Source organism: Sabethes cyaneus, chromosome 3, assembly GCF_943734655.1.
Source record: "Sabethes cyaneus chromosome 3, idSabCyanKW18_F2, whole genome shotgun sequence".
NCBI lineage: Eukaryota > Metazoa > Arthropoda > Insecta > Diptera > Culicidae > Sabethes > Sabethes cyaneus.
In genome coordinates this window covers 77,151,158-77,171,972 of record NC_071355.1, presented here as the reverse complement: position 1 = coordinate 77,171,972, position 20,815 = coordinate 77,151,158, and the positions used below count along the sequence as shown (strand labels likewise).

At 38.8% G+C, this 20,815-nt stretch overlaps 1 protein-coding gene across 2 annotated transcripts in view; it reads right to left on the bottom strand.

The window, feature by feature from the left end:
* The window catches only part of LOC128744231 (trichoplein keratin filament-binding protein), a 76,030-nt gene that overhangs the window by 41,559 nt on the left and 13,656 nt on the right, over nucleotides 1-20,815 (bottom strand). Inside the window, exon 2 of one of the 2 annotated variants that reach the window (XR_008412370.1) lies at nucleotides 15,493-16,248. The exons of the other annotated variant lie outside the window; for it this stretch is intronic. The gene's annotated coding sequence lies outside the window, so the exon portion shown is untranslated. Of the gene's footprint in view, nucleotides 1-15,492; nucleotides 16,249-20,815 lie in introns of those variants that run through there. 2 annotated transcript variants of the gene reach the window in all.

The window sequence follows — 20,815 nt, the reverse complement described above, 5'->3', positions numbered from 1 at the left end:
AAAAATAATTTTATTACGAATCATTTTATCAGCGTCATCGGCGTAGATGTCCCTAAAGCTGGCAGTACAAAGTTAGCAGAACATTAGTAGCAACATTCAGTTAATTGATGCTCAATTAATGCTAATTAATGCTCCTAACGACGAATTTAATGCTCCATTGTTTCATAGGAAAAAACAATGCACTGCTAGCTTTAGATAAAGTTAGCAGGACAAAGTTCGGAAATGGCACTTCCGGTGCAGATAGAGCTACCCAAGTACGACCATCATTTAATGCTCATTTAATGTTCCAGGAAAAACATAACTTCGATAACTTTGGACGTCATTTTCCATGAAAAATTGAGCAAAAAAGAAAATGTACTGCTAGCTTTAGATAAAGTTAGCAGGACAAAGTTCGGAAATGGCACTTCCGGTGCAGATAGAGCTACCCAAGTACGACCATCATTTAATGCTCATTTAATGCTCCAGGAAAAACATAACTTCGATAACTTTGGACGTCATTTTCCATGAAAAATTGAGCAAAAAAGAAAATGTACTGCTAGCTTTAGATAAAGTTAGCAGGACAAAGTTCGGAAATGGCACTTCCGGTGCAGATAGAGCTACCCAAGTACGACCATCAATTAATGCTCATTTAATGCTCCAGGAAAAACATAACTTCGATAACTTTGGACGTCATTTTCCATAAAAAATTGAGCAAAAAAGAAAATGTACTGCTAGCTTTAGATAAAGTTAGCAGGACAAAGTTCGGAAATGGCACTTCCGGTGCAGATAGAGCTACCCAAGTACGACCATCATTTAATGCTCATTTAATGCTCCAGGAAAAACATAACTTCGATAACTTTGGACGTCATTTTCCATGAAAAATTGAGCAAAAAAGAAAATGTACTGCTAGCTTTAGATAAAGTTAGCAGGACAAAGTTCGGAAATGGCACTTCCGGTGCAGATAGAGCTACCCAAGTACGACCATCAATTAATGCTCATTTAATGCTCCAGGAAAAACATAACTTCGATAACTTTGGACGTCATTTTCCATAAAAAATTGAGCAAAAAAGAAAATGTACTGCTAGCTTTAGATAAAGTTAGCAGGACAAAGTTCGGAAATGGCACTTCCGGTGCAGATAGAGCTACCCAAGTACGACCATCAATTAATGCTCATTTAATGCTCCAGGAAAAACATAACTTCGATAACTTTGGACGTCATTTTCCATGAAAAATTGAGCAAAAAAGAAAATGTACTGCTAGCTTTAGATAAAGTTAGCAGGACAAAGTTCGGAAATGGCACTTCCGGTGCAGATAGAGCTACCCAAGTACGACCATCAATTAATGCTCATTTAATGCTCCAGCAAAAACATAACTTCGATAACTTTGGACGTCATTTTCCATAAAAAATTGAGCAAAAAAGAAAATGTACTGCTAGCTTTAGATAAAGTTAGCAGGACAAAGTTCGGAAATGGTACTTCCGGTGCAGATAGAGCTACCCAAGTACGACCATCAATTAATGCTCATTTAATGCTCCAGGAAAAACATAACTTCGATAACTTTGGACGTCATTTTCCATGAAAAATTGAGCAAAAAAGAAAATGTACTGCTAGCTTTAGATAAAGTTAGCAGGACAAAGTTCGGAAATGGCACTTCCGGTGCAGATAGAGCTACCCAAGTACGACCATCAATTAATGCTCATTTAATGCTCCAGGAAAAACATAACTTCGATAACTTTGGACGTCATTTTCCATGAAAAATTGAGCAAAAAAGAAAATGTACTGCTAGCTTTAGATAAAGTTAGCAGGACAAAGTTCGGAAATGGCACTTCCGGTGCAGATAGAGCTACCCAAGTACGACCATCAATTAATGCTCATTTAATGCTCCAGGAAAAACATAACTTCGATAACTTTGGACGTCATTTTCCATGAAAAATTGAGCAAAAAAGAAAATGTACTGCTAGCTTTAGATAAAGTTAGCAGGACAAAGTTCGGAAATGGTACTTCCGGTGCAGATAGAGCTACCCAAGTACGACCATCAATTTATGCTCATTTAATGCTCCAGGAAAAACATAACTTCGATAACTTTGGACGTCATTTTCCATGAAAAATTGAGCAAAAAAGAAAATGTACTGCTAGCTTTAGATAAAGTTAGCAGGACAAATTTCGGAAATGGCACTTCCGGTGCAGATAGAGCTACCCAAGTACGACCATCATTTAATGCTCATTTAATGCTCCAGGAAAAACATAACTTCGATAACTTTGGACGTCATTTTCCATGAAAAATTGAGCAAAAAAGAAAATGTACTGCTAGCTTTAGATAAAGTTAGCAGGACAAAGTTCGGAAATGGCACTTCCGGTGCAGATAGAGCTACCCAAGTACGACCATCATTTAATGCTCATTTAATGCTCCAGGAAAAACATAACTTCGATAACTTTGGACGTCATTTTCCATGAAAAATTGAGCAAAAAAGAAAATGTACTGCTAGCTTTAGATAAAGTTAGCAGGACAAAGTTCGGAAATGGCACTTCCGGTGCAGATAGAGCTACCCAAGTACGACCATCATTCAATGCTCATTTAATGCTCCAGGAAAAACATAACTTCGATAACTTTGGACGTCATTTTCCATGAAAAATTGAGCAAAAAAGAAAATGTACTGCTAGCTTTAGATAAAGTTAGCAGGACAAAGTTCGGAAATGGCACTTCCGGTGCAGATAGAGCTACCCAAGTACGACCATCAATTAATGCTCATTTAATGCTCCAGGAAAAACATAACTTCGATAACTTTGGACGTCATTTTCCATAAAAAATTGAGCAAAAAAGAAAATGTACTGCTAGCTTTAGATAAAGTTAGCAGGACAAAGTTCGGAAATGGCACTTCCGGTGCAGATAGAGCTACCCAAGTACGACCATCAATTAATGCTCATTTAATGCTCCAGGAAAAACATAACTTCGATAACTTTGGACGTCATTTTCCATGAAAAATTGAGCAAAAAAGAAAATGTACTGCTAGCTTTAGATAAAGTTAGCAGGACAAATTTCGGAAATGGCACTTCCGGTGCAGATAGAGCTACCCAAGTACGACCATCAATTAATGCTCATTTAATGCTCCAGGAAAAACATAACTTCGATAACTTTGGACGTCATTTTCCATGAAAAATTGAGCAAAAAAGAAAATGTACTGCTAGCTTTAGATAAAGTTAGCAGGACAAAGTTCGGAAATGGTACTTCCGGTGCAGATAGAGCTACCCAAGTACGACCATCATTTAATGCTCCAGGAAAAACATAACTTCGATAACTTTGGACGTCATTTTCCATGAAAAATTGAGCAAAAAAGAAAATGTACTGCTAGCTTTAGATAAAGTTAGCAGGACAAATTTCGGAAATGGCACTTCCGGTGCAGATAGAGCTACCCAAGTACGACCATCAATTAATGCTCATTTAATGCTCCAGGAAAAACATAACTTCGATAACTTTGGACGTCATTTTCCATGAAAAATTGAGCAAAAAAGAAAATGTACTGCTAGCTTTAGATAAAGTTAGCAGGACAAAGTTCGGAAATGGTACTTCCGGTGCAGATAGAGCTACCCAAGTACGACCATCATTTAATGCTCATTTAATGCTCCAGGAAAAACATAACTTCGATAACTTTGGACGTCATTTTCCATGAAAAATTGAGCAAAAAAGAAAATGTACTGCTAGCTTTAGATAAAGTTAGCAGGACAAAGTTCGGAAATGGCACTTCCGGTGCAGATAGAGCTACCCAAGTACGACCATCATTTAATGCTCATTTAATGCTCCAGGAAAAACATAACTTCGATAACTTTGGACGTCATTTTCCATGAAAAATTGAGCAAAAAAGAAAATGTACTGCTAGCTTTAGATAAAGTTAGCAGGACAAATTTCGGAAATGGCACTTCCGGTGCAGATAGAGCTACCCAAGTACGACCATCATTTAATGCTCATTTAATGCTCCAGGAAAAACATAACTTCGATAACTTTGGACGTCATTTTCCATGAAAAATTGAGCAAAAAAGAAAATGTACTGCTAGCTTTAGATAAAGTTAGCAGGACAAAGTTCGGAAATGGCACTTCCGGTGCAGATAGAGCTACCCAAGTACGACCATCAATTAATGCTCATTTAATGCTCCAGGAAAACATAACTTCGATAACTTTGGACGTCATTTTCCGTGAAAAATTGAGCAAAAAAGAAAATGTACTGCTAGCTTTAGATAAAGTTAGCAGGACAAAGTTCGGAAATGGTACTTCCGGTGCAGATAGAGCTACCCAAGTACGACCATCATTTAATGCTCATTTAATGCTCCAGGAAAAACATAACTTCGATAACTTTGGACGTCATTTTCCATGAAAAATTGAGCAAAAAAGAAAATGTACTGCTAGCTTTAGATAAAGTTAGCAGGACAAAGTTCGGAAATGGCACTTCCGGTGCAGATAGAGCTACCCAAGTACGACCATCATTTAATGCTCATTTAATGCTCCAGGAAAAACATAACTTCGATAACTTTGGACGTCATTTTCCATGAAAAATTGAGCAAAAAAGAAAATGTACTGCTAGCTTTAGATAAAGTTAGCAGGACAAATTTCGGAAATGGCACTTCCGGTGCAGATAGAGCTACCCAAGTACGACCATCATTTAATGCTCATTTAATGCTCCAGGAAAAACATAACTTCGATAACTTTGGACGTCATTTTCCATGAAAAATTGAGCAAAAAAGAAAATGTACTGCTAGCTTTAGATAAAGTTAGCAGGACAAAGTTCGGAAATGGCACTTCCGGTGCAGATAGAGCTACCCAAGTACGACCATCATTTAATGCTCATTTAATGCTCCAGGAAAAACATAACTTCGATAACTTTGGACGTCATTTTCCATGAAAAATTGAGCAAAAAAGAAAATGTACTGCTAGCTTTAGATAAAGTTAGCAGGACAAAGTTCGGAAATGGTACTTCCGGTGCAGATAGAGCTACCCAAGTACGACCATCATTTAATGCTCATTTAATGCTCCAGGAAAAACATAACTTCGATAACTTTGGACGTCATTTTCCATGAAAAATTGAGCAAAAAAGAAAATGTACTGCTAGCTTTAGATAAAGTTAGCAGGACAAAGTTCGGAAATGGCACTTCCGGTGCAGATAGAGCTACCCAAGTACGACCATCAATTAATGCTCATTTAATGCTCCAGGAAAAACATAACTTCGATAACTTTGGACGTCATTTTCCATGAAAAATTGAGTAAAAAAGAAAATGTACTGCTAGCTTTAGATAAAGTTAGCAGGACAAAGTTCGGAAATGGTACTTCCGGTGCAGATAGAGCTACCCAAGTACGACCATCATTTAATGCTCATTTAATGCTCCAGGAAAAACATAACTTCGATAACTTTGGACGTCATTTTCCATGAAAAATTGAGCAAAAAAGAAAATGTACTGCTAGCTTTAGATAAAGTTAGCAGGACAAAGTTCGGAAATGGCACTTCCGGTGCAGATAGAGCTACCCAAGTACGACCATCATTTAATGCTCATTTAATGCTCCAGGAAAAACATAACTTCGATAACTTTGGACGTCATTTTCCATGAAAAATTGAGCAAAAAAGAAAATGTACTGCTAGCTTTAGATAAAGTTAGCAGGACAAAGTTCGGAAATGGCACTTCCGGTGCAGATAGAGCTACCCAAGTACGGCCATCATTTAATGCTCATTAGATGCTCCAGGAAAAACATAACTTTGGTAACTTTGGACGTCATTTTCCATGAAAAATTGAGCAAAAAAGAAAATGCACTGCTAGCTTTAGATAAAGTTAGCAGGACAAAGTTGGACAGAACTGCCGGGTTCTGGGAAAATTCAGAAAAACAAAGCAAAAATCGCATGTATAGCAAATTTAAAAAATAAAAAAAAAATGCTTCCCCGCGTCTGGGCAGGGATTCGAAACTATGTCATGTCGCATGCTCTGCAGCTAGTGTAGCCAGTGAACCGTTGACGCACTTATGTAACTGCGTGCAGAATGCGTATTTAATTTAGGTCTGTCAGTTCGAGAAGTGAATTTGTGCGTACCATCGGCAACAGTGAGTTTAGATTTCGCGCTTATTTTTCGCTGCGTCTATGCAACATGTAGGGGAACAGGTGCTAAAATGCCATGTCGGAACAAAACGCGCCACTGTAATAAATTTTTAATTTTTTGTATGATTTATGTAATACAGGAAACTTTTATGATACACACGAGTTAATAATGAGAAATAGAAGCGAATAGCACCATAATTACTGTTGAAAAGTGTATAGATATGCGTATAATATTGCAGTGGCGCGTTTTTCCCCAACTGGGAATTTTATCCAGAATTCCCCTACTAATTTTTGTATGCTTGGCGACACTCTTGGTTGTAGGGTAGGTGGGGGTGATTCTGACTATGATGTGATTTTAATTTTTTTTTTCTCGAAAAGTCTAGCAGTTTGTCTGATTTCTCACCAAACTCCACTCGTTCGTTGTCTAGTTGTACCATAACTAACGTTAACTAACATATTGTGCTTTGCTTCGACAGTGTCGTAAACAAATCACCTACCTAAGTGTATTGTTGATGTTAGTTTGCCCTCTGATGTTTTAATATTTTTACAGTTTTGCCCCAGTCTCGAGAAACAAAAAGTGGAAAGTTGTTTTCAAGACACCGCATGTTTTACGTAGGACTACGCAACGTTGAAGTAATAAGTGCTGGTAGAAATCACGAAAAGTATGAAGGTCTGTGCCTAGATTCACTAACTAGGGCCTCACGTTGGACCACGAATGCCGGTTCAATTCAACAAATATTGTTAGAGTTCGTCACCGTGAATTTTATGTATAACTTTAGTTGATTTTTTCGGTGAAAATAAAAGCTATGATGCTTTCAGCGGACATTTCGACTTACTCTCCTTCAGTCATTGACTACGCATTAAACATCTATTCTCACTGCGTCGTCCACTATAACTATTACTAACTGTTATAGTTATAGAACAATGTGAGAAGTGAGAATAGATGTTTAATGCGTAGTCAATGACTAAAGGATAGTAAGTCGAAACGTCCGCTGAAAGCATCATAGCTTTTATTTTCACCGAAAAAAACTCAATTCGACAAAGCTTGACATTTTGCAAAAGTTTGTCACGTAAATTTTTAATTTACTGTATTGTAATAAATGCACTCAAACATTCCAATAAATTTGATATCAGAAGACAAGTTCAAATTTCCTAAATGCTCGTGCTTTGTATATCTGTTATATCCATTTCTTAGAGTTCGTAGGTTCACCAAGAGTTTCATCAGGCCACAATCACACTTTTGACGTAGGACTACGTCTTTGTTTACTATACTAGGACTGGGTAGCATTTTGTAAAAACGAAAATAGAAGTGTAACGTTTGAATGAAAGATTTCAAATTGTAATAACTTCTGAACTACTGCATGAAACTGAACAATTTATATGTCGTTGGATAGATAAAGTGACCAGCAATTTTATGGGGAAGCAATTTCAAGAAAGCAATTTTAAGGAGGGCGTAAGAGGGGGGTTCTTATTCAACTAACTAATCAAGCAAATGGAACCAAATTTGGCATGTGGAGGTTTCAGAAGGCAGGATTTTTTCTATGGTGTACTGAGACCCCTTCCCCTTCTGAGAGGGGGGGGGGGGCTCCCATACAAACTCATAACTCGAGAACTTATTAAGCAAATAGAACCAAATTTAGCATGTGGAGGTTTCAGAAGACAAGAATTTTTTCTATGGTGGATTATGACCCCTTCCCTCTATAGGAGGGGGGCTCCATTGCAAATAACATACTAATTCCCTCATAACTCGAGAACTAATCGAGCAAATGGAACCAAATTTGGCATGTGGGGGTGTTTGGAGGCATCAATTTATTTTATGATGGTTTGAGACCCCTCACCCCTGTGCTAGGAGGATAAGGACTCTCATACAAATAAAACAGTAATTTTTGCGTATGTGCCATATTTTCTGCTATGTAACAAGCGGTAAGGTGTGAAAGTAAATAGTTAAATATTCTCGAAGCAAAAGATAGTGAATCGACGCCGCTAACTTACGTGCCTGTTGCCATTCATGCTAAAAGAGAAGGACATTCGAATGGCACGTCATATTTACGATGAACGTGTTTTGGCTTTAACCTTTACGTTCCCGACATCAAAAATGATGGTACTTGCAGTTACACTTTTGGCTCTATCTCCACTTATTTTCATTTGATTTTTATGCAATTAGTCTTAAAAGAATCACAATAGATTGGCCTTTAATGAAAAAATAAGGTAATAAATTTTGGTTCCATTTTCCCGGAGATATTCCAGATCGCAGTGGGATTTTTTTTGACGTCATAAGTAGCATGTGAAATAATACTATAAATCTGCTTAACAGAGTGCCCAAAAGTTATCCATTTCATTTGTGGTCAATAAGAATGAATGTTACATTATCCTGTAGAGCGCAAGTTAATGTTCCACACTCCGGAACATCCGGTATGGGTTCTACCGGAACTGAAAATTGGCCGTTTTGAATTCTCTCAAAACGGCCAATTTTGAGCTCCGGTAGAACCGGTACCGGATGTTCCGGAATGTCCAGATCGGCTCAAAATGCATCCTAAAGTCCACCCAAGCACTTGCGTTGAAAAATCCTTTGGTTTGATACCCCATTTGTCATATTACTGAAGAGAATTTAAAACGGTCAATTTTCAGTTCCGGTAGAACCCATACCGGATGTTCCGGAGTGTGGGACATGAACTTGCGCTCAACAGGATAGTGTAAGATTCATTCTTATTGACTACACATGAAATGTATAACTTTTGCGTACTCGGTTAAGCAGATTTCAGAGTTTTATATCTCATGCTACGTATGACGTCAAAAAAATCCCACTGCGATCTAGAATATCTCCGGGAAAAGGGAACCATAATTTATTACCTTATTTTTTTATTAAAGCCAATCTAATGAGGTTCTTTTAAGACTAATTGAACAAAAATCGAATGAAAATAAGTGCAGATAGAGCCAAAAGTGTAACTGCAAGTACCATCATTTTTGATGTCGGGGACGTAAAGGTTAATGTTACTTGTAACCAATGGCCCTTTTAAAGGCCACAAGGGAGTTAAAGTAAGATTATTGGAACATGTCAAGCTACGCATAATCATATTTAATACAATAATCTGTGAGCTGGTCATTCATTACTCTTTCAACCTTTATGCACACAAGTGATTTTTAAAGGAAATTTCTATATCTCAATGGTTGCAGGCGTTGTACTTATGAACCCCCGTCCACGTATTGTCAAAGCCACCATTGCTTTCAATGAAGAATTGAATCTGAATATTTCACTTTTTCTCTTAATGGCACTCACAGATTCTTATAAACATGCATATGCCTGAAATGCAGATTACATTAGTCTTTGATCTAATGATCTGATATAGTCCTACGTCACCCTTTCGTACAATCCTTAGGGCTGTATACCTTGTAGTTTTTATGGTGATTAGCGACGATGTCGCATTATGAAAATTTTTGTGTGACTTGTAGCACTAGTTAACTTTAGGTAACTAGCTTCAAACAAACGCACAACTTGTGGTTGAACGAAAAAAATAAATAAATAATCTGGGTTATCATTTACCACTGGTTCACTTTCGTCAATTTCCTTACAGATAGTTGATATATAACCTGGAGAACCCCTGATGCTCTTCCGCCTTATGAAGAACTTTGTCTGCTAAGACGCTCATAAGATACTGTTGGGTGTTCTTGACTGTCCGCTGTTCTGTCGCAGCTTCAGTTATACTGTCCTCTTCGGCCTCAACGGAACCGACAGTTCCTATGCGTCGATTCGCACCGCACTAACTATGGACTTCACGAGCCAGTTCGACGTATGGCCTTGGAGAACAATCGTCGCGGAAATAGCATGGACTTTTAGCTACTTTTTTGTGCAATTTTAAATTTACTGATTCAAGTTTAGTTTTTTACTTATTTTGTACTATATATTTTTATTGTATGTCGATGTAAAAGATACTGGGCTTTGTGCCTCTTTGAGTAAACTCTGTTTTCGGATCAGATAGACTTTAAAAATTGCTGCATCACGTCACATGCATGAATATTCCCACAATCCCTTTTTCATATACCTAAGACATCAGTAATCAGTTAAATACTTTCAGTATATGAATACAATCGGGCGAATAAGGTTGGTCGCAGACTATTTTATAACCGTTCACTTTCAGGACATCAAGTTGGACTAGGTTTGTCGTGGTCCTACGAAGTCTTGCTGGAAAGAAGAGACTTGTCACTTTTTCTGGGACACTTTCCTAACACCGACATCGAATTGGTCTAAGTTTATAGCTATCCTTTGAAATTTTGTTAGGTCGAGAGGGGACTGTAGGGAAGCAGGGATTGCACGATCACTTTGACTCAATTCACATTCATTTGACAGTACCGTCTCAGCCAAGCAAAATTTGACTAAATTTTATTATTTATAGAATTAGTTATTATCTACAATTTTGCTGAATAAAGTTTTCCTGTATCTTTTGTAGTTACGGTGCTACAATGCTAGTAACTCATTAGTGACTAAATGAACGTTTACTTAGTCACGAAAGAGGTACTAGCATTGTAGCACCACAAATAGAAAAGATACAGCAATACTTTATTCAGAAAAGTTGTAGGTAATAACTAGTTATTCAATCGTCCGATACATAACTTTTTCAAATTCTGCGTGACTGAGATGCTACAGTCTCATTGACAATTGTGTCAAAGTGATTGTGCCTTCCCTGGTTATAAGCGTCAAACTATAACCACCTTTCGTTACATGTTCCCTTTTCGTTTTTCTAAAGTGCACCCCAATATAGAAATCAAAGACGTAGTCCTCCGTCAAAACCTGTTGCGATTCCTCACCATGTTTACTTACTAACTTAAGTGGTTTGCTGTCTTTAGACAAAGCCTGTTGAACAAGGTTTTTCCATATAACTCGGTTGTGGGCTACCGTTCCCCAATTTCTCGGACACCATCTAAACATCTTGCTCGCTGCGCTGCCGGTCGCCATGTTTCTACCGACTTTGAGGCGAAAATCATCTTTGCAGGGCAGATGTCCAGCATTCTTGCTACATGCCCTGCCCATCGTATCCCTCCAGCTTTAGCCACCTTTTGGATACTGGGTTCGCCATAGACTTGTGCGAGTTCATGGTTCATCCGCCGCCTCCATACTCCGTTCTCCTGTACGCCGCCAAAGATCGATCTTACCACTCGTCGTTCGAAAACTCCGAGCACTTGCAGATTCTCCTCGAGCATTGTACATATTTCATGCCCTTAGAGAACAACCGGTCTAATGAGCGTCTTGTAGAGGGTGTACTTTGTACGGGGACTTAGTCTGCTCGACCGCAATTGCTTCAAAATAAGACTTCCGCTGATTATACGCCTCCGAATCTCACGGCTGGTATCATTGTCCTCCATTACCAGTAAACCAAGGTAGACAAATTCGTCGACTACCTCAAACTCATCGCCATCGATTATTATACTACTGTCCAAGCGGCGTCAGTACGGCGCGGTGCCGCGTTGTCTGCACTAATCGATTAATTCAATTATTCGTGTCAGTAGTGTTCGATTAAAAATATTCGAATATTTCTTTGATTGGATTAATCGAACGATTATGAACTATTAAACAGCATTGTTCGGGCATTATTCGTACTCATTGAACTATTCGATTAATTAACTACTCGTGCTGGCAGTATTCGATTGAAAGTTATTCGAATATTCCATGTGTTATTCGATTAGTTGAATTAATCGAACGATTAACGGACATCACTAGCTCCGCGCTTTAGTCTGGTGTACTGTTCACCCACCGCCACAGATGTTCTGCCGATAATCGCCTCGATACTACATTTCGATCGGGCCCGTTCCGAAACGTCCCGATCGACCTGTGTTATAGCATACGTTGTGTTCTGATCGAAGCGCAATTTCTAATCGGATCCGATTTAATCAGTTGTCACAGTCCAACTTGCCTCCCTTTTTCTAGATCGGGCAGATAACCCCATCTTTCCACTTCTCCGGTAACTATTCCGTATTCCAAATTCTAACAATAAGCCGGTGCATACAAACGACCAGCTTTTCTGGTTCCATTTTAATACACTCCGCTCCGATGCCATCTTTCCCAGCTGACTTGTTCTTTAGCTGCATGATGGCCTCCTTATCTTCGCTTATCGTTGGGCTGACACCTCTTTCCCGTTTGTTGCATCGTCAAAATCGCTTTTCCCACCGCCATGGTTCTCCGCCTGGACGCCATTCAGGTGCTGCTTCCACTTATCGGTCACTTTGCGTTCGCGTTTCTTGAGAACAATGTAGCAGCTCCATCTCTACATATTCCTCCTCTTCCGGGTAGCGCTTTTTCTCCCAGAAGATTTGGTTTCGCTACATCTTCTGTTTGTGTCTTACCATGTTCTGACGTGTGGCACTGCGCATCTTGGCTGCCCACGCAGCGTTATCCTCATCCATCACCCTCCTCCATTCATCGTCAAATCAATCGTTCCGCTGATTCCGAGCCAGATGCCTAATAGTGTACCCCGCTACACTGCTGATGGCTGTTTTGATGGTGTTCCAACAGTCCTCGAGAGGGGCTCCGTCCAACTCGTCCTCCTCCGGCAGCGCAGCTTCGAGTGAATGCGCGTAGTTTACGGCGACGTCTGGCTGGTTCAGTCGCGCGAGATCTAACCGAGACTGGCGTCGGTACCGAAAGCTGTACCGGAGATTTTAGGGCGCATCTTAACCATCACTTAACCATCGGTGGTCCGAATCAGCGTAGGGCGCTTCGATACCATCTGACGTCGAAAGAGTCTGAGAAGTACCGGCCGTCGATCAAAACGTGGTCGATCTGTGATTCTATCTGATTTGGTTACCTCCAGGAGTACTTGTGTAGGATTGTCTGCTAGAAAAAATACTTCATACGGCCATATTCTTGGAAGTGGCAAAGTCGATAAGTTTTAGGCCTATTTCATTGGTAAGCTGGTGTGCGTTGAACCCTCTAATCACCGGTTTGGTAAGCCAATTAAGTTGATTTGTGGTAATTGACTAGATGAGAACTAACATCATACCAAAAATCTGAGAGGTTGTGTACAACCCATTACACATCGTTAACGTAAGACTACGTAAGTCTCTTTGTAGCAATAATTGCAAGTAATCCATACATGTAATAATACTATTCTTCATGAAATCATGCTCATGTGTTGTATGTTACAATTATCAATGCAGTAACATTGTATTCGTTCAATCCTCAAAAAATTTCAGTCATTTCTATGAATTGATTGGATCTATTCCGTAAATGAATAGCGATAGTAGCGACCTAGTAGGGTTGGAACACTAGTTCTTGAGTCTGTTTCTATTTTATACCTAGCCAGCACCAGTTTCAAAACAATGCTTAATTCTAGCTATTTAAACAATTTAATCGCTGCATTCGGTGATTTTATTTGTCTTTTTAAAATGGTTAAACGAATCTGAATCTAATAAATCTGTAAGTCATCGGTGTAAACTAAGCGGCAACTATTTCCTATGGCATTTGCTGGGATTTTGACACGTAGCACGTCACTTGTTCCAGGGTAGCTTTGATCAACTGCTCAGTTTGTCCGGAAAACCGTTCTCGTACATTATCTGCCAGAGTTTTTCGCGCTCGACTGTATCGTATGCTGCCCTGAAATCCACGAAAATATGATACGTGGGCACGTTACGCTTCCAACATTTCTGGGGGTTTGGCAGCGAGTGAAACATTTGATCCGAAAGAGTACGGGCCTCCATAAAGCGCGCCTGATACTACTCTACGGACTCTTTTCCTATTGAGGATAGACGACGTAACAAAATCAAACAATTTAATGTTTTGAGCAAGATCCTGTAGGCGACGTTGACCAGCGTAATGCCGCAGTTACAGCAATCTAGCCGATCGCTCTTTTTGTCAATGGGACAAACTACACCTTTCTTCTACTCCTCCAGTAGTTTTGACGTAGGACTACGTCTTACGGCAAGCTTTGGCTGGGAAGGGTGTCATTCCAAAAAATCATTCTCGAAAAGTGGTCAGGTTTTGAATGCTAATAGCACTGACGAACTGACATGACACATAAAAGAAAATCCTTTTAAAACAATCGTCCTACACATTTTGCTTGGCCACTAGCACCCTCTGTTATGCATGTCGCGGAGTAGCTTGCATTTGCACGGTTTTATGCTGTAGGGTTTTTACATTTGTATGGTTTTACACTGAAATCTCGAAGCAAAACTCGCGCGCCGCGGTGTGGTCATGTTGCGAAACATGCTTTTTTGAAAAATGAGTGGTTTTTGATTGGACGATGGAATTTTCGCGAATGTCTCGTCTGTTTGTCTGTGCTAATAGTATAGCGGTTTCCCAATCGATTTTCAATATTTTTGTACCAATTGATCGGAACATCTTCTAAGAATTGGCTCAAATGAAGAACACTATTATTTCGTAAGTGTACACTATTGAAAAACTGAAAATAATGAAGCATTGTCCAACTAGAATCCTCCCTACCTGATTGGTCGGAGAAAAAACCTCATCATGGTTTGCACGTGTTTTTTGCAACAAAGTGACAGAAACTCCTCGTTCCAATAGGTTGAAGATTCTTTACGTCGCTTAAACCTATACCAATTTGATATCTGTGCTTGGGAAGTACCTCAGAGTGCAAAACCACCCCTCTTCTTCAATCGATTTCATCGTTTCAGCATTAAACTTAGTCCAATGTGATGTGCTGAAGGTAAATAATTTTCTTAAAGTATAAAACGACCCCTTTTCTTCAACCGCCTTTAACATTTAAGTTTGAAATTAGTCCAAATTGATGTCCTGAAGGTAAAACGTCCTCGAAAAGTGAACGGTCATACTTTCCTTTTGCCAGATTGTATCCATATAGGCACCACAGAGAACAGATTAACAAGCTCGAAGGAAGTAATCGGTTTTTTGTGTGTAAAATCTGTCGGTAGCGCCCTCCAGAAATAGTTTGCCAAACGCATAAAAAATATCCATGTGCCTTTATCAGTATTTCTTTGTGCTGGAGTTACATAGCAGCGATCGCAGCGACATCAAGATTTAGTTTGCCACTTACTGCTCAAGGGGTGCTCTATTGAAGGATTACTCGTAGATTACTTAAAAACCTTTTACACACTTTTTGACAATTACCTGGTAGTCTGTTCTCTGTGTAGGCACTGCAAGAATTTGTTCCAAACTGTTGTCTGGTATTTGTGCATATGACATGACACAGAATTCTCAAAGTGAGAAAAATCGGTAACTCTCTTATCCGAAAATAGTTTTAAACGTTTCATTTGCTGCTTTGCATCAGTTAGTTGCTGGCAATTCTTTACATAGTTTCCATAGTCAAGCATTACATTTAGATTATTTTCTTTCGAAAATGATGCACAAGACAAGGCAAGAGGGACCCGTAGTGATGCAAATGTTTATTTGACTGTCAACTCAGTATAAGGCAGTAAGGTACAAAACATTTTGCAAACAATTTTAACTTATTTAGTATTTAGTAGTTTATATCATGAGAAAGAATAAAACGCTGTAAACAATTATCGACTTGCAAAAATTTAGATTTTCCAACCTGCAGCACAACCAAACCATTTTAACATAACAATTTTTCGATTTCATCAAATCAAATAGACTTACGTAGTCCTACGTCACCTATATGCGGTCATGTCTTGTACTCAACCTCTCTGATTTTTTCCTCCTCACAAATCCTTGAAATTATCCAGTGACGTGAAGTTAGCGATTCTTGGCTATTATTGCAGAATTATGAAGCAAGTCGGGCCTTTCCGGTGGTTCTGTTGTTCTTCAGCTGACCAATTTCTCACCGAGCCTCTTCGAGATGAGGAGCCTGTACTGTGTTATCGTTTGTAGGTATTCCTAGGTGAACTTTCGTTCCGTCTCCTTCTATTATATCGCCTTTGAGATGTTTATCGAAGAACTGCTTCCACCTATCGACCACCTCGTGATCGTCTGCACTCAAAAAAATCGACACATCGCATCCACGTGAAAAATTATGTAAACTTCTGTACAGCAACTTACATGAACTTCATGTACTAGTTAATGGGAACGTTGATAAAATCTACTGGGATCGCACGTAAACTGGTTAGTATGAGTGCGAGTTACCAATAATTTACGTATATGTTACATGAAAAATGTGATGGATGAGAATTACCTATGTTTTCACGTAAACTTACATCAACGTTGCGTAGTCCTACGTAAAACATGCGGTGTCTTGAAAACAACTTTCCACTTTTTGTTTCTCGAGACTGGGGCAAAACTGTAAAAATATTAAAACATCAGAGGGCAAACTAACATCAGCAATACACTTAGGTAGGTGATTTGTTTACGACACTGTCGAAGCAAAGCACAATATGTTAGTTAACGTTAGTTATGGTACAACTAGACAACGAACGAGTGGAGTTTGGTGAGAAATCAGACAAACTGCTAGACTTTTCGAGAAAAAAAATTAAAATCACATCATAGTCAGAATCACCCCCACCTACCCTACAACCAAGAGTGTCGCCAAGCATACAAAAATTAGTAGGGGAATTCTGGATAAAATTCCCAGTTGGGGAAAAATGCGCCACTGCAATATTATACGCATATCTATACCCTTTTCAACAGTAATTATGGTGCTATTCGCTTCTATTTCTCATTATTAACTCGTGTGTATCATAAAAGTTTCCTGTATTACATAAATCATACAAAAAATTAAAAATTTATTACAGTGGCGCGTTTTGTTCCGACATGGCATTTTAGCACCTGTTCCCCTACATGTTGCATAGACGCAGCGAAAAATAAGCGCGAAATCTAAACTCACTGTTGCCGATGGTACGCACAAATTCACTTCTCGAACTGACAGACCTAAATTAAATACGCATTCTGCACGCAGTTACATAAGTGCGTCAACGGTTCACTGGCTACACTAGCTGCAGAGCATGCGACATGACATAGTTTCGAATCCCTGCCCAGACGCGGGGAAGCATTTTTTTTTTATTTTTTAAATTTGCTATACATGCGATTTTTGCTTTGTTTTTCTGAATTTTCCCAGAACCCGGCAGTTCTGTCCAACTTTGTCCTGCTAACTTTATCTAAAGCTAGCAGTGCATTTTCTTTTTTGCTCAATTTTTCATGGAAAATGACGTCCAAAGTTACCAAAGTTATGTTTTTCCTGGAGCATCTAATGAGCATTAAATGATGGCCGTACTTGGGTAGCTCTATCTGCACCGGAAGTGCCATTTCCGAACTTTGTCCTGCTAACTTTATCTAAAGCTAGCAGTACATTTTCTTTTTTGCTCAATTTTTCATGGAAAATGACGTCCAAAGTTATCGAAGTTATGTTTTTCCTGGAGCATTAAATGAGCATTAAATGATGGTCGTACTTGGGTAGCTCTATCTGCACCGGAAGTGCCATTTCCGAACTTTGTCCTGCTAACTTTATCTAAAGCTAGCAGTACATTTTCTTTTTTGCTCAATTTTTCATGGAAAATGACGTCCAAAGTTATCGAAGTTATGTTTTTCCTGGAGCATTAAATGAGCATTAAATGATGGTCGTACTTGGGTAGCTCTATCTGCACCGGAAGTACCATTTCCGAACTTTGTCCTGCTAACTTTATCTAAAGCTAGCAGTACATTTTCTTTTTTGCTCAATTTTTCAAGGAAAATGACGTCCAAAGTTACCAAAGTTATGTTTTTCCTGGAGCATTAAATGAGCATTAATTGATGGTCGTACTTGGGTAGCTCTATCTGCACCGGAAGTGCCATTTCCGAACTTTGTCCTGCTAACTTTATCTAAAGCTAGCAGTACATTTTCTTTTTTGCTCAATTTTTCATGGAAAATGACGTCCAAAGTTACCAAAGTTATGTTTTTCCTGGAGCATTAAATGAGCATTAATTGATGGTCGTACTTAGGTAGCTCTATCTGCACCGGAAGTGCCATTTCCGAACTTTGTCCTGCTAACTTTATCTAAAGCTAGCAGTACATTTTCTTTTTTGCTCAATTTTTCATGGAAAATGACGTCCAAAGTTATCGAAGTTATGTTTTTCCTGGAGCATTAAATGAGCATTAAATGATGGTCGTACTTGGGTAGCTCTATCTGCACCGGAAGTACCATTTCCGAACTTTGTCCTGCTAACTTTATCTAAAGCTAGCAGTACATTTTCTTTTTTGCTCAATTTTTCATGGAAAATGACGTCCAAAGTTACCAAAGTTATGTTTTTCCTGGAGCATTAAATGAGCATTAATTGATGGTCGTACTTGGGTAGCTCTATCTGCACCGGAAGTGCAATTCCGAACTTTGTCCTGCTAACTTTATCTAAAGCTAGCAGTACATTTTCTTTTTTGCTCAATTTTTCATGGAAAATGACGTCCAAAGTTACCAAAGTTATGTTTTTCCTGGAGCATTAAATGAGCATTAATTGATGGTCGTACTTGGGTAGCTCTATCTGCACCGGAAGTACCATTTCCGAACTTTGTCCTGCTAACTTTATCTAAAGCTAGCAGTACATTTTCTTTTTTGCTCAATTTTTCATGGAAAATGACGTCCAAAGTTACCAAAGTTATGTTTTTCCTAGAGCATTAAATGAGCATTAATTGATGGTCGTACTTAGGTAGCTCTATCTGCACCGGAAGTGCCATTTCCGAACTTTGTCCTGCTAACTTTATCTAAAGCTAGCAGTGCATTTTCTTTTTTGCTCAATTTTTCATGGAAAATGACGTCCAAAGTTACCAAAGTTATGTTTTTCCTGCAGCATCTAATGAGCATTAAATGATGGCCGTACTTGGGTAGCTCTATCTGCACCGGAAGTGCCATTTCCGAACTTTGTCCTGCTAACTTTATCTAAAGCTAGCAGTACATTTTCTTTTTTGCTCAATTTTTCATGGAAAATGACGTCCAAAGTTATCGAAGTTATGTTTTTCCTGGAGCATTAAATGAGCATTAATTGATGGTCGTACTTGGGTAGCTCTATCTGCACCGGAAGTGCCATTTCCGAACTTTGTCCTGCTAACTTTATCTAAAGCTAGCAGTACATTTTCTTTTTTGCTCAATTTTTCATGGAAAATGACGTCCAAAGTTATCGAAGTTATGTTTTTCCTGGAGCATTAAATGAGCATTAATTGATGGTCGTACTTGGGTAGCTCTATCTGCACCAGAAGTACCATTTCCGAACTTTGTCCTGCTAACTTTATCTAAAGCTAGCAGTACATTTTCTTTTTTGCTCAATTTTTCATGGAAAATGACGTCCAAAGTTATCGAAGTTATGTTTTTCCTGGAGCATTAAATGAGCATTAATTGATGGTCGTACTTGGGTAGCTCTATCTGCACCGGAAGTGCCATTTCCGAACTTTGTCCTGCTAACTTTATCTAAAGCTAGCAGTACATTTTCTTTTTTGCTCAATTTTTCATGGAAAATGACGTCCAAAGTTACCAAAGTTATGTTTTTCCTGGAGCATTAAATGAGCATTAATTGATGGTCGTACTTAGGTAGCTCTATCTGCACCGGAAGTGCCATTTCCGAACTTTGTCCTGCTAACTTTATCTAAAGCTAGCAGTACATTTTCTTTTTTGCTCAATTTTTCATGGAAAATGACGTCCAAAGTTACCAAAGTTATGTTTTTCCTGGAGCATTAAATGAGCATTAATTGATGGTCGTACTTGGGTAGCTCTATCTGCACCGGAAGTGCCATTTCCGAACTTTGTCCTGCTAACTTTATCTAAAGCTAGCAGTACATTTTCTTTTTTGCTCAATTTTTCATGGAAAATGACGTCCAAAGTTACCAAAGTTATGTTTTTCCTGGAGCATTAAATGAGCATTAATTGATGGTCGTACTTAGGTAGCTCTATCTGCACCGGAAGTGCCATTTCCGAACTTTGTCCTGCTAACTTTATCTAAAGCTAGCAGTACATTTTCTTTTTTGCTCAATTTTTCATGGAAAATGACGTCCAAAGTTATCGAAGTTATGTTTTTCCTGGAGCATTAAATGAGCATTAAATGATGGTCGTACTTGGGTAGCTCTATCTGCACCGGAAGTACCATTTCCGAACTTTGTCCTGCTAACTTTATCTAAAGCTAGCAGTACATTTTCTTTTTTGCTCAATTTTTCATGGAAAATGACGTCCAAAGTTACCAAAGTTATGTTTTTCCTGGAGCATTAAATGAGCATTAATTGATGGTCGTACTTGGGTAGCTCTATCTGCACCGGAAGTGCCATTTCCGAACTTTGTCCTGCTAACTTTATCTAAAGCTAGCACTACATTTTCTTTTTTGCTCAATTTTTCATGGAAAATGACGTCCAAAGTTATCGAAGTTATGTTTTTCCTGGAGCATTAAATGAGCATTAATTGATGGTCGTACTTGGGTAGCTCTATCTGCACCGGAAGTGCCATTTCCGAACTTTGTCCTGCTAACTTTATCTAAAGCTAGCAGTACATTTTCTTTTTTGCTCAATTTTTCATGGAAAATGACGTCCAAAGTTATCGAAGTTATGTTTTTCCTGGAGCATTAAATGAGCATTAATTGATGGTCGTACTTGGGTAGCTCTATCTGCACCGGAAGTACCATTTCCGAACTTTGTCCTGCTAACTTTATCTAAAGCTAGCAGTACATTTTCTTTTTTGCTCAATTTTTCATGGAAAATGACGTCCAAAGTTACCAAAGTTATGTTTTTCCTGGAGCATTAAATGAGCATTAATTGATGGTCGTACTTGGGTAGCTCTATCTGCACCGGAAGTGCCATTTCCGAACTTTGTCCTGCTAACTTTATCTAAAGCTAGCAGTACATTTTCTTTTTTGCTCAATTTTTCATGGAAAATGACGTCCAAAGTTACCAAAGTTATGTTTTT